We start from the raw sequence: 16104 nt of genomic DNA on the forward strand, positions 1-16104 counted from the left end.
AGTACAGATGCTATACGATTAGCGTAACGCACATGCACTAGTACCTATGTGGATCCAGCGTCGAAATGCAGGGACAACAATTACAAAATGCTACTAAAAGTAGTGCACAATTTCTAACAAACCATTGCCACACAATATTAAAAATCGGTCGTATGCAACACTTTAGAAAAACATTTTGAATACAGAGGTAGTTAGGTGCTTATTCTCCTTGGAAAACATTGCTTACACCCGTGACTCTCAAAGAAGAACACTAAAGAGGCACGGTTGTCCGTTAATAACACCAACTACTTAAAACACCCACGGAGGCACTTTTGTGCCTCCACTCCTATGGGGACCGTTCCTAAATTGGCTTCAGGTCCGTTAATGAGGCCGAATGCCTTCGAAGACACATGGAACTCATAGGCCATGGCCCCCGCAATGAAAACGTGCCAATGAAAGCTTCTTGAAAACAGAGGCACACCTTCACGTGCTTGCATCACGATCCTTCGCGTCCGTACCTCCATTAGAATCACGTCCGTGCCTTACGGCCAGCTTCCGACATATCGGGTCTATGAAGATTTGCTTCCTTCTTAATATGGGACGTGACAATCGCAGAGGCATAGGCTCCATCCTACACTTCCGTGCCTCGACAAGTATGACGATCGTGCTTGTAACTGTGAAGCGTATAGGACACCTTAGGGACGACCATGCAACTATTTCAGACATAACCATGCCTGTTCCGTCAACACATTCATGCCTCTCAAATTTAATTGAAAAACATTCCGGAAAAACAGTAATGGACGCATATTGTCAATCCTCACGTCAAGTACATTCGACGTACATTCCTTCATCCCACAAGTAATAGTCGTGCCTCTGCCACAGAACATATGAGTGAAAAACGATTCTTCCTAGACTTGTAAAACCCGGAATGCCCTGGATAAATGTCGAATCCCACCTTGCGGTAAAACCACGGAGGCGGTTCTTCTCAGAAACACATACGTGGTTTTTTGCGTATGTAGTTGAGTGCACGGCTATTTGTTCGTGCCCGTGCCTCACGTGGCACCATAGCACGAATTGACATCCGTGCAATCACGTAGCTTCATCTTCGTGCCTCACGTAGCATCGTATCTGTGCTTATTGTTGCGCCTCTCATTGTATGAGTGCTTCTTGCTGCTGCATGTCCACGCCTCTCATTGCTTCTCGTTCTTTCTGTCCATATGGTAGTGTTTGTTGCAACACGGACACACAACAGTGCCTTTGAAGAAACACAGTACTACTCCTCCCAGCGAATGTATGAAGAAAACAATTGACACTCACAATGAATGTACCACGCATGTGTGTCTGAGAGTTAAACCAGCCACTTCAAGCATGCTTCTCTTGGTCAGAGACTTGTGCCTCTACATACTGCCCCTGCATGCCTCACTAGATAAATTGTAAACGTTAACATTTGACAGCAAACCACGCAAGACAACGATCATCTCCACGACTTGCTGGAGATACGACGGTTGTTAAAAACATAACTGTTTATTTTATTTTTATTTTTTATAAAGAAAATCCACAATCCAGAACCCACGATGTGCACAACCGCATCGACAGTGAGATCATGCACTCCTTTGCCACTTCCCCGCCCTTAAATTTAGACTTCCGCTACGGACTTGTCTTCCACAAACAACAGAAATCGCCATTGCGCTCCCACTCACTGTTCCCCATGAAATACCAGGTTGCAGGAGGACGAACTGCTCCAGGCCACGGGATTCACCAAGGAATTCGAGGTGCGGGCCCATGGCAACACCAAGTTGCAAGTGATCCACACCAACGAGTTGCACAAGGCGTCCACCATCATCGAGCAGTACGAGTGACACCTCGAATTCGAGCGCCACAAGATCGTCGGAGTTGATGTGGAGTACACCAACGACGTTGGCGAAGATCATAAACCAGCCCTCGTCTAGCTCTTCGTCAGCAAGGATCATCCGGTGCTGCTCTTTCAACTGAGCGCCGCCGATAAGAACTGCACCAGGTTCGACAACTTCCTCGCCGACCCCAGGTACACGTTTGTTGGCTTCTCCATCGATGGCGACATAGAGAGGCTTGACCGCGTCGGATTGGAGATCGCCCACTTCGTCGACATCCAGAAAGAATGGAGGGTGCCTACAGCTACCAAGCCTCTGGACTCCCTTGGGGACGCCTCAGGCATCCTTGTCCACGACGTAGAGCTCACCAACACAGAGCAGCAGCGCTGGGTGCGCATGCCCCTGTCCATGAGGCACATCGGGTACGCGACAAAGGATGCTTACGCTACATACAAGATATGGAGCCACCTCACCATCATCCAGGAAGGGCTTCACCAGGAAAAACTCGACAAGGAGCAGACCAGGAAGCACGCTAGGTCCTGCGGCGACTACGACTACTGAAGTTGGTTGTCCCGGCCAACAAAAGTATCTAGAACATTGCTCACGCCATTCTTGATTTCTCATTAGATTTGCTTTCTCTCAAGACTGTCGTTTTCTTGTTATAAATTTAGGTTTGCTTGTGTCGTAGTTAACCTTGTAGTTTGCTTGCAGTTTACATGTCTTTTGCACAAGTTTATTTCTAGTGCACCACATAGGCACTTATGTGCCTATGTGCCTCTGATACCAAGGGGACCGTGCGTAACTTGGCTTCAAGTCGTTTTACGCAACATTCTAGACGTCAACCAAAAGATTCACCTTCTCTCTGATAAGTTCATTAACGAGGTCTAATGCCTTCGAAAACACATGGAGCTCATAGTCCATGCCCCCCCACAATGAAAACGTGTGAATTAAATCTTCTTTAAAGCAGAGGCACACCTTCACATCCTTGCATCACGATCCTTTTGGGTCCGTACCTCCATTAGAATCACGTATGTGCCTCCAGTTCGTTACGTGCGTGCCTCTACATTGGGTAAAACCGTACCTCTGTCGTGCGTAACATGTTAAGAAAGTTGCTGACAACAAACACATCAGCAAATCGAGCATTACATCCACCCCACTGGCACTAAACGTGACGTCATCGAAAACGCAGAGGCAGGAGCGTGCCTTACGGCCAGTTTCTGATGTATCGGGTCTGAAGATTTGCTTGCTTCTTAACATGGGATGTGACTATCACCGAGGCAAAGGCTCCATCCTTCACCTCCGTGCCTCGACAAGAAGGACGATCGTGCTTGTAACAGTGAAGTGTATAGATGATACATTAAGGAGACATTAGGGACCACCTTGCACCTATTTCATACATAACTATGCCCGTTCCGTCGGCACATTCATGCCTCTCACAAAAGTAATAGCCATGTCTCTGCCACACACCATATAAGTGAAAAACAATTCTTTCTACACTTATAAAACCCGGAATGTCCTACATAAATGTCGAATCCCATCTTGCGGCAAAACCATGCAAGACGGTGCTTCTCAGAAGCACATTTGTGGCTTTTTTGCGCATGTTGTTGAATGCCTCTCTAGAATCTAACCATGTTGAAACCATATTCAAATCTAACCACACTGAAATCTCTAGAATAAAATATGTGCCCCAGTTGAGACGTTTATTTTGTACTACTTGAAACAGCAATCTATAATAAAACAATACAGTGTAATAAAACATACGCCTTCCGACCCAAATATGGTACTGGAAACTGCAATTTGTAATAAAACATACACCTTCCGTCACAAATTAATTGGCTCAACCTTGTACTAACCAGTACAATGTGAATTGTACTGCCTGGTACGAAGTTACTCCAAAGTTGACCCATTTATTTTGGGATGGGGTAGTACTACTACTTAAGAGAAAAACATGATTGCTTGACATGGAAACGAAACTGTCTCCATTCTGACATCGGCGATTGCTTGACATGGAAAGCATAAAAACCCTGGAAAAGCAAACATCTACCAACAAAACTACACTACTCCCTGCCGTCGGAGATGTCCACTATCTCCATTCTGACATCGACGTCGTTGGCCTCCGCCTCCTGCTCCGCGTCCAGCTCGTCGAAGAGAACATCAGTCTTCGCCTATTCTTCCCGGAGGAAGCGCCGTTTGGACTCCACATATGCCTCATCTTGGATGGACTCCAGGATAGCGGTCTGCTCCACCATCAAGGCTGACTCACCGAGATAGAACTCCGCCTCGTCTTCCTCGTCCACGCCTTCATCGTCGTCCTTGTCTTCCTCGTCCATGCCTTCCTCGTTGTCCTCGTCATCCTCGTCCACTCCTTCCTCGTCGTCCTCGTCATCCTTGTCCACGCCTTCCTCGTCGTCCTCCTCATCCTCGTCCATGCCTTCCTCGTCATCCTCATCATCCTCGTCCACGCCTTCCTCGTCGTCCTCCTCATCCTTGTCCACGCCTTCCTCGTCGTCCTCGTCATCCTCGTCTACCCCTTCATTGTTGTCCTCGTCATCCTCGTCACCCACCTCCTCTTCCTCCATCAGATGTCCCCCCATTGGATCACCCCCTCCTCTTCCTCCATGACATCTCCCCCCACTAGATCAACTCCCTGCATGAGCTCCAATGCACCCCCTCCACTTCCTCCACCTCCCCAATCTCCTCTGGCCCCAGTGAGTCCGGAGACATGCCCGCTGCAACCCGAGCGGTGTGCCTCGAACGGATGTCCTCCTGCAACTGAAAGCGGCGCTCCGAAGTAAGCATCGCGTAAGTAGTTATCTTGTGTCGAACCATGGCGGGGAACGTCACAAACGAAAAGAGGAAGATGGATGATTTCCTAGGATTGCTAGCGAAAGAGGGAGAAGTATGATGATGTCTAGTGGTGGCGGATGCCGCTCGGCTTAAATAACTACTCCTTGACCTCGGGCGAGGAGCCGGAAAGGTGACACGCGGCGTTCACTTCGTCGACAGATGAGACGGCCGTCGGTCCTTTTGGATTCCGCAACATCGACACGTGGAGTTCACTCTATTAAATACCTCCACCTCCTCCAGAGCGGCGTCACCGGAGGAAACGCCAGTCGGACCCTTGGGTTTCCGGAGCGGCGTCCACCCGGCGTTCACACGACGCTCGTCGAACGGTGGGGTTTCTGCAATCAACACACGAATTTGACACTGGGTAACACATAACCGTGCATGTCCTGGCTTCATAGTTGTGCCATTTAGTGCGAACGATTCAACAAAATCATTTGGAACACCAAGACAAACTAACCTCACTCTACACAATGCCACGCCGTGCCTTCCAGGTACCCATGACCGTGTGAAGAATATACCACACCAGCGTCTCTCGAATAGGCCATCTCTTTGTAATTCCACACCATGCCTTTGTGGGCTTCACGCCCGTGCCTGTAACCCGAAATATTGCAACACAGAGAGCCACGAAAGTCCACGAGTTTAAGAGTACAAATCATGACCCTACTTACTACAGAACCGAGACTACATGGACTTCAGTTCCGTGTTTTTCATATTCGTGTCTCTCGAATCTGCCATGCTTTCACCTTCATGTTTTGGCACCGTGACGTGCGTTCTTTGCTTCAAAAATGTGCCTTCTACATCGACGCGACTGCATGCCTGACGTGACTCAGCCTAATGGAAAAACGTGCCTCGGTAGACTCGACCCCCGTGTGTATCCAAGTGAACGAGTAAACGGAATCATTTGAACCAAAACTATGCACGTTTTGCAAAAACATGCTCCCCGCGGGCGAACGAAGTGCCTCTGGTGGAAGCACAACCGTGTGCTCCATGACACTAGCCTACTCATCTACATGTACCAACAAACGAAATAACCCGTGCCTCTCCATCTAGTCGAGTCGACGGAATTATTCTGAACACAAACACAGATGAGCGTGACTCTATATAATACCACACCATGCATATGACTCTCCATCAGATCGAGTCAGTGCCTTTATCGAGTACTACACTCAACAACAACAAAGAACCGTGACTGTCCTTTTGAAAACAAGGAAAGAAGCTTTCAAAAATAGCCTCAACAGTGAGTGTTCGCATATGAACCCATTCCGCTGGGTTACCCCAACTAAAGAAACGAACGTGACTCTGGCTAATAAGAAGACTTGCCTCCGCCGGATTCACGTCCATTCCTCTCCAACAGAATGAGCGAGTGCAATCATTTCGGAATACCAAAAGCATACACCCATGGTAATGTGACTCTGACTGTGCGTAATGCAACCCTATGCCTCTATCGGCTGACCGGCCGTGCCTCTCCGTCTGAACAATTCGACAGAAGCATTTGAAACAGAAACACGGGCGAGTGTGCCTCTGTATAAAACAGGACCATGCCTTTGTGGGACGCACGCCAGTGCCTGTGACCCTTAATATTGCCAAGAGGCACGACAGTCCACGCGTTTATGAGTACAAGTCATGACGCTACTTAGTACAGAACCGTGGCTGTACGGACTTCAGGTCCGTGTTTTGCTTGGAAAACGTGGCATCATGATGTGCGTTCTTTGCTTGAAAAACGTGCCTTCTACATCCACGCGTCTGTGCGCCTAACAAGCAAGGAACGAACCCTGACGGTGCCTTTGTGGGCTGAACGCCCGTGCCTCTCTGTCTGATCGAGTTGACAGAATTATTAGGAACACAAACACACGGGAAAGTGACTCTATATTATACGGCAACATGCCTTTTAGCGCCACACGCCCGTGCCTGTGACCCTTAACACTGCCACGAACATCCATGCCATCGTCAGTGCACAAGTCATGTCGTTGTCTGGTACAGAACCGTGGTTGTATTCACTTCACGCCCGTGCTTCTAATAAAAGAAGCACCACACAACTCAGCACAGAGCCGTGGCTTTTAAAAACAAGGAAATTACTCTTTTAAACACCTCGACTCTCGAACCGACCACTCGCAAAGTAAACATTTAGTGTTAACATCTAAACAGATTCCGCTTTGTTTCAACAATAAACTTAAGAAACGTGACTCTACGACAGACCCAACCATGCCCTCATGGCATTCATGTCCATGCCTTTTCTACTTAACGAATCAACGGAATCATTTCGAACACAAATACAGCCGAACATGACTCTATATAAAACCACGCTATCTCGAATACCAAGATAAACTAACGTCACTCTACACAATACCACGTCGTGCCTTCCTAGGACCCATGACCGTGTGAAGAATATACCACACCAGCATCTCTTGAATAGGCCATTCCATGCCTCACAGAGTAAACAGTGGGTGTTCACATCTCAACCAATTCCGTTGGGTCTCCCCAATTAAAGAAAGAACCTCACGCTGCCTTTGTGCGCTGAACGCCCGTGCCTCTCCATCTGAACGAGTCGACGGAATCGTTTGGAACTCAAACACACGAGAATGTGACTCTATATTATACGGCAGCATGCCTTTTACCTCTTCACGCCCATGCCTGTGACCCTTAACACTGCCACGAACGTCCACGCCATCGTCAGTGCACAAGTCATCGTCCACGGCTATATTCACTTCACACCCGTGCTTCTAATAAAAGAAGCGTGACGTAACTCGGTACAGAACCGTGGCTTTTAAAAACAAGGAACTTACGCTTTCAAACAACTCGACTCTCGAATCGTCCACTCACAAAGTAAACAGCTAGCGTTAACATCTAAACCCATTCTGCTTTCTTTCCCTGATAAACGTACGAACGTGACTATGGGAAAGACGAAACCATGCCCCCATGCGATTCACGTGCGTGCCTATTTTTCTCAACAAGTCAACGAATCATTTTGAACACAAATACAGGCGAACGTGACTCTATTAAAATCACACCATGAATCTGTGGGATGCAAGCCCGTGTCTGTGACCCGAAATACTGCAACACAGAAAAGCCCCGAACATACATGCCTTCATCAGTACACAAGTCATTACAATACTAGGTTCACAACCGTCGATGCAGAGACTTCAAGTCCCATACATCATAAGTAATGGCGCCTAATTACAATGATACTCGAAACCAAAATACATTTTGTTAACAAAGTAGCTAACAGCGAAATTTCACAAGACAAGGTAAGAAACTCCACTCCACTTCTTAACAACACCAGACACACACAACAGACAGGGACGCTGCTGTATATCTAGTCCCCACCGACCTTCTTGTTGGTTTTCTCCTGGCGCAGTTCATCAATCTCCTCCTTCAGCGCCTTCATATTCTCGTCATGTCGGTTCACAGCTGCGGCCGATTCCTGGAACGACCGGGTGTGCATGCCGTCACTTCCTGGGACCCACCACCGTGCAACTAATACACCACATCAGCTTCTCTCGAACAAGCCATTTCGTGCCTCACCGAGTAAACAGTGAGAGTTCACATCTGAACTCTTTCCGTTGGGTTTCCACAATTAAAGAAAGGAACGTGACTGTGGGTAAGACCAAACGGTGCCTTTCCGCTGGGTTTCCATCTGATCGAGTCAACGGAATTATTCGGAACACAAACACAGACGAGCGTGACTCTATACAATACCACACCATGCCCGTGCCTCTCCCATCTAATCGAGTCCAGGCCTCTATCGAGTAATATAAGAAACATCAATAAAGAAGCGTGACTGTGCTTTTGAAAACAAGGAAACAAGCTTTTAAAAACAGCGTCTCTCACATAGGCATTCGGTGCCTCACAGATTCAACAGCAAGTGTGGGCGTCTCAACCCATTCCGCTGGGTTAAAAAAAGGAACGTGACTGTGCGTAATGTAAAGCTATGCCTCTATGGGCTCACCGGCCGTACCTCTCCTAATCGAGTCGACGGAAGCACTCGGAACAGGAGCACAGGGGAGCATGACTCTATATTATACTACACCATGCCTCTTAGCGCTTCACGCCCGCGCTACACAACTCATGTCGCTGCCTGGTACAGAACTGCAGCTATATTCACTTCACCCCCGTGCTTCTAATAAAAGAAGCGCGCCGCAACTCAGTACAGAACCATGGCTTTTAAAAACAAGGAACTTACTCATTTAAACAACTTGACTCTTGAATCAGCCACTCACAAAGTAAACAACTAGCGTTAACATCTAAACCCATTCTTCTTTCTTTCCATGATAAACGTACGAACGTGACTATGTGAAAGACGAAACCATGCCCCCATGGGATTCACCTGCGTGTGTGCCTATTTTTCTGAACGAGTCAACATAATCATTTCGAACACAAATACAGGCGAACGTGACTCTATGTAAAACCACACCATGAATTTGTGGGATGCAAGCTCGTATCCGTGACCCTAAACACTGCAACACACAACAGCCACGAACGTACACGCCTACATCAATACACAAGTCATTACAATACTAGGTTCACAAAAGTGGTAGCAGAGACATCACCTCCCTTGCATCATAAGTAACGGCGCCTAATTACAAGGATACTCTAAACCAAAATACATTTTGTTAACAAAGTAGCTAACCGCGAAATTTCACAAGACAAGGTAAGAAACTCCACTCCACTGCTTAACAACACCAGACGCACACAAAAGACAGGGACACTGTTGTATATCTAGTCCCCACCGACCTTCTTGTTAGTTTTCTCCCGGCACAGTTCATCAATCTCCTCCTTCAGCGCCTTCGTATTCTCTTCAAGTCGCTGCACAGCTGACGTCAATTCCTCCAACACCGAGTGTGCTCTTCAAGGAGATTACTCCTCACAGTCGTAATTTCTACGATCGTGGCATTGGCCTTCTCCAAGTCTTCTCTTCTTTCTTGGTAGAACTGCTGCCATTCGTATGTGACCTCCAGCAACTCCTTGTACGTTCTATCAACCTTTGCAATTGAAACCAAGGCATTCATCCCATTGACCAGGTTAATGAGAGTAGCTCCAACTAACTGTAAATCAGTATCAGCAAGACACACTGGCATCAAATTAGGAATCAGCTAACCACAATAATTCATGTTTCACAAACTAAATCAAGTAGGAGAAACAAAGAAAAAACAAATGAAGCAAAACCAGAAACAGGGTGAACTTACCGACGAGGAACCCTCGCCGGCCGGGATATCCTCCCGTGACAGGGCATGGCGGTTCGGAGAAGTCTTCTTCTGCCCAGCCATGGCAGAGACAGTCAAAGGATAGAGAGGATCAAGCGAAATGGAAGAACTGGCGGCAGACAAAGGGAGGAGTAGGATGTGGCTAGGGTTTTGAGACTCTGTATGTCCGCCTTAAATAGCCAGAGGATCACCTCGGACGACGAGCCAGAGCGGCGCCACCCGAGGAGACGCTCGTCGGACCATTGGGTTTCTGGAGCGGCGCCACGTGGCGTTCACACCCGAATACGAGCGCCAGTCAATCCATTGGGTTTACGCAATAAACGAACGAATGTGACTCTGCACCATGGCAGCGTCTCTCGAACAAGCAATTTCGTGCCTCGTCGAGTAAACAGTGAGTGTTCACATCTGACCCCTTTACGCTGGGTTTTCGCAATTAAAGAAACGAACGTGACTGTGGGTAATGCCAAATTGTGCCTTTGTGGGATTGACGCCCATGCCTCTCCATCTGATCGAGTCGACAGAATTATTCGGAACACAAACACAGACGAGCGTGACTCTATATAATACCACACCATGCCCGTGCCTCTCCATCTGATCGAGTCCACGCCTGTATCGAGTAATATACGTAACATTAAGAAAGAAGCATGGTTGTGCTTTTTAAAACAAGGAATTAACATTTTTTAGGGTAGGAAATAACCTTTTAAAAACAGTGTTTCTCACATAGGCCATTCGGTGCGTCACAGAGTCAACAGTGAGTGTTCGCATCTCAACCCACTCCACTAGGTTACCCCAAATAAAGAAACTAATGTAACTATATGTAATGCAAAGCTATAACTTTGCGGGCTCACCGGCAGTGCCTCTCCTTCTGTTTGAGTCGACGGAAGCATTCAGAATAGAAACCAGGCAAGTGTGACTCTATTTAAAACCGGACCATGCCTTTGTGAGTTTCACAACCGTGCCTGTCGCCCGAAACATACACTCCGTCATGAGTATGCAAGTCATGGCGCCACTTAACATAGAACCATGATTCTTTCTAATTCCACACCATGCCTTTCTGGGATTCACGCCCATGCCTCTGACCCGAAAAATCGCAACACAGAGAGACACGAAAGTCACGAGTTTAAGAGTACAAATCATGACCCTGCTTACTACAGAACCGAGACTACATGGACTTCAGGTCCGTGCTTTTCATATTCGTGTCTCTCGAATCGGCCACACTTTCACCTTCATGTTTTGGCACCGTGACGTGTGTTCTTTTCTTGAAAAACGTGACTTCTACATCGACGCGACTGTCTGCCTAACGTGACTCAGCCTAATGGAAAAACATGCCTCAATAGACTCCATGCCCGTGCGTATCTAAGTGAACGAGTAAGCGGAATCATTTGAACCAAAACTACGCACGGTTTGCAAAAACGTGCTCCCCGCGGGCGAGCGAAGTGCCTCTGGTGGAAGCACAATCGTGCTCCAACTGCTAACACGCGACATCGATGACCCTAGCCTACTCATCTACAAGTACCAACAAACGAAACAACACGATGACAATGCAACGCATAAATGAATTACATATTCATGGCAGTACAAAAGGCCACATGCCCCAACGCAACGGAAAAACACGCTACAAGCTCTCTGCCTACACTCCAGCAACGTTCTTGATCGGCTGGTGGGCGAGCACATCTTCAATCTTCTTCTTCGTTGCCTCATAACTTTCCTCCATGGCAGCAAAGGAATCCTCCACCAGGCTCTTGTACTTGACGAGGACCTCAGCCTTCTCATCCATAAGCTGCCCCACTTTGCCAGACAGCTTCTGCACCAATGGATGGCTCTCCTCATACAGATTCTTCAAGCGGGCGGCCTCCCGATCCTTCTAGTCGAGCTTGTTGAGAAGCTTATCATTCTCACACACAGATCGAACTATGAGACCAGTGGACTTATCCACAAAGGCATTGCTCTACTGCAGCAACTTCTCCAAGCGAGCGATGAGCTGCTGCTACTTAATTAGCTCATCGAGCAAGTCGTCGCTTGCTAAGGAATTCTATACAGCCATCTTGCCGAGATCGTCTCCATGGCAAATGCGCTTGTGGGAGGAATTGCATCCACGCGAGAGATTGTTCGACACCTGGGCAACGGGGCAGGATATTCCTGCCGCTGCTACGGCGTAGTGGCGGCACCTCTCCCTTCTTTCCGCGGCTTTTGTCCTTTCTTCCTGGTTGCTTGAACACCCAGAACCCCTCTTACCGGCCATGGCGAAAGCAAGGAGCTACCAGCAAGAAAGAGGTGCCTGTCTCTGGAGAAATATGGACGTGGGGTGTTCGATGAGTAGGTAGCTTTTTATAACATACGCACACCAGTCAGATGGTCAAACGGAGTAACCCGGTGCCTCAAATTCTCCCAATCTCTCTTAAATACCTTGAACTCTGCACGCCTGGGAAACACCAGTACTATCATTTCGTCTCCCCGTGCGTTCGTCCACACCACAACCACTCAACTTCTTTCCAATGGTCCATACATATTCAGCAGAAAACATCTCAAACACAGTTAACTTATTGTGTACGTCTGTCTGTATTCCAGAGAACTTACTGTTGAATTCATACCATTATCCATTGACATTTTTGTTTTGAAATGATATTTATATTAAAATCTTACTCTAGGTCACTCGTTCATCATGCTACTTAGTACAGAACCGTGGCTATACGAACTTCAGGTCCGCGTTTTGCTTGAAAAACGTGGGATCGTGATGTGCGTTCTTTGCTTGAAAAATGTGCCTTCTACATCCACGCGTTTGTGTGCCTAACAACCAAGGACCGAATCCTGACGGTGCCTTTGTGGGCTGAACGCCCATGCCTCTCTGTCTGATCGAGTCGACGGAATTATTTGGAACACAAACACACAGGTGCATGACTCTATATTATACGGTAGCATGCCTTTTAGCGCTTTACGCCCGTGCCTGTGACCCTTAACACTGCCACGAACATCCACGCCATTGCGAATGTACAAGTCATGTCGCTACCTGGTACAGAACCGTGGTCGTATTCACTTCACGCCCGTGCTTCTAATAAAAGAAGCGCCACACAACTCAGAACGAAGCCATGGCTTTTAAAAACAAGGAGCTTACGCTTTTAAACACATCGACTGTGCAAAGTAAACTTTTAGCGTTAACATCTAAACCCATTCCGCTTTGTTAACATAATAAACGTACGAAACATGACGCTCCGACAGACCCAACCATGCCCTCATGGCATTCATGTGTGTGCCTCTTCTTCTGAACGACTCAACGAAATCATTTCAAACACAAATATAGGATACCATGCCTTGCCTTCCTGGGACCCATGACCGTGCGCAGAATATACCACACCAGCGTCTCTCGAATAGGCCATTCCGTGCCTCACAGAGTAAACAGTGGGTGTTCACCATGACTTCGAACCAAACTGTGCCTTTGTGCGCTTAACGCCCATGCCTCTCCATCTGATAGAGTCGACGTAATTATTCTGAACACAAACACAGACGGGCGTGACTCTATATTGTACCATTTCCAAATAACACTCTCAACGGAATCATTTTGAACACAAATACTTAGTACAGAACCGTGGCTATACGGACTTCAGGTTCGTGTTTTGCTTGAAAAACGTGGCATCATGATGTGTGTTCTTTGCGTCAAAATGTGCCTTCTACATCCACGCGTCTGTGCGCCTAACAAGCAAGGAACGAACCCTAACGATGCCTTTGTGGGCTGAACGCACGTGCCTCTCCGTCTGATCGACTCGACGGAATTATTCGGAACACAAACACACGGGAGCGTGACTGTATATTATACGGCAGCCATGCCTTTTAGCGCTTCATGCCCGTGCCTGTGACCCTTAACACTGCCACGAACATCCACGCCATCGCCAGTGTAAAATTCATGTCGCTACCTGGTACAGAACCGTGGTTGTATTCACTTCATGCATGTGCTTCTAATAAAAGAAGCGCCACGCAACTCAGCATGAAGCCATAGCTTTTGAAAACAAGGACCTTACGCTTTTAAACACCTCGACTGTCAAACCGGCCACTCGCAAAGTAAACTTTTAGCGTTAATATCTAAACCCATTCCTCTTTGTTTCCATAATAAACGTACGAAACGAGACGCTCCGACAGACCCAACCATGCCCTCATGGCATTCATGTCCGTGCCTCTTCTTCTGAACGACTCAATGGAATCATTTCAAACACAAATACAGGATACCATGCCCTGCCTTCCTAGGACCCATGACCGTCTGCAGAATATACCACACCAGCGTCTCTTGAATAGGCCATTCTGTGCCTCACAGAGTAAACAGTGGGTATTCACCATGACTTCGAACCAAACTGTGCCTTTGTGCGATTAACGCCCATGCCTCTCCATCTGATCAAGTCGACGGAATTATTCTGAACACAAACACAGACGAGCATGACTCTATATTGTACCATTTCCAAATAACAGTCTCAACGGAATCATTTCGAACACAAATACTTAGTACAGAACTGTGGCTATACGGACTTCAGGTCCGTGTTTTGCTTGACAACGTGGCATCGTGATGTGCGTTCTTTGCTAGAAAATGTGCCTTCTACATCCACGCGTCTGTGCGCCTAACAAGCAAGGAACGAACCCTGACGCTGCCTTTGTGGGATGAACGCCCGTGCCTCTCCGTCTAATCAACTCAACGGAATTATTCGGAACACAAACACACGGGAGCGTGACTGTATATTATACGGCAACCATGCCTTTTAGCGCTTCACGGCCGTGCCTATGACCCTTAACACTGCCACGAACATCCACGCCATCGCCAGTGTAAATTTCATGTCGCTACCTGGTATAGAACCGTGGTTGTATTCACTTCACGCCCGTGCTTCTAATAAAAGAAGCGCCACGCAACTCAGCCACGCAACTCAGCACGAAGCGGTAGCTTTTAAAAACAAGGAGCTTACGCTTTTAAACACCTCGACTGTCGAACCAGCCACTCGCAAAGTAAACTTTTAGTGGTAACTTCTAAACCCATTCCACTTTGTTTCCATAATAAACGTACGAAACATGACGCTCCGACAGACCCAACCATGCCCTCATGGCATTCATGTCCGTGCCTCTTCTTCTGAACGACTCAACGGAATAATTTCGAACACAAATACATGATACCATGTCGTGCTTTCCTGGGACCCATGACCGTGCGTAGAATATACCACACTAGCGTATCTCAAATAGGCCATTCCGTGCCTCACAGAGTAAACAGTGGGTGTTCACCATGACTTCGTACCAAATTGTGCCTTTCTGCGATTAACGCCCGTGCCTCTCCATCTGATCGAGTCGATGGAATTATTCTGAACACAGACGAGCGTGACTCTATATTATACCATTTCCAAATAACAATCTCAACAGAATCATTTCGAACACAAATATAGGAATTAACTTGCACACGTCTCCAGGTGACACTTAGTGAAAACGTCCATAACACGTGCAGGCACGAATGTAACTCGCCCTAAACCAAACAGTGCCTCCCTGGAACTCAGCACCTTGACTCTCCATAACAAAGCAACAAGTTGCCGAGGAAAACATTTACATACACAGCGTCAGGAATGTACTTGTTGCATTAGTAACACAGTGCCAACTTGGCTTCACTTCCATGCACCTCACAGTGACTCGCCAGAGAAAATGCACGTAACACACGCATGGAAAAATGTGACTCTGGCTAATCAGAAGACTTGCCTCCGCCGGATTCACGTCCATTCCTCTCCAAGAGAACGAGTGAGCGGAATCATTTGGAAATACCAAAAGCATACACCCGTGGTAACAAGACTCTGACCAATGCGTTAACATGCTTCCCTTCTTGAGTTCATGTCCATGCCTCTCCGATTGAACTGGCGACCGGAATCACTTGGAACACAAAGAACCATGAAACGTGACTCTGAGTAACGCCAAACCATGCCCCTGTGCATCACACAACAAAACTAAAATCAAGAAATGCTAACATCCCACGGACTAAGAGTTAAGAAGGCAAGCAAAAAACAAGCTCATCGAAGTACAAATAAAGTTGCACCACTCTTGATGTCCAAATGGACGGTCTAAGACTCGAGACGCTTCACTTTTTTCCATAGGAGGATGAGCGCTGGTGGCCTCATTTTCACGCGCCTCACCATGAAACATCTGTAACACTCGCAGGCACGAACGTGACTCTGCGTAACACCAAACCATGCCACCGTGGATGTCACCACACTAAAATA

The sequence above is a fragment of the Triticum dicoccoides genome, chromosome 1B (genome assembly GCF_002162155.2).
Source record: "Triticum dicoccoides isolate Atlit2015 ecotype Zavitan chromosome 1B, WEW_v2.0, whole genome shotgun sequence".
Classification (NCBI taxonomy): Eukaryota; Viridiplantae; Streptophyta; class Magnoliopsida; order Poales; family Poaceae; genus Triticum; species Triticum dicoccoides.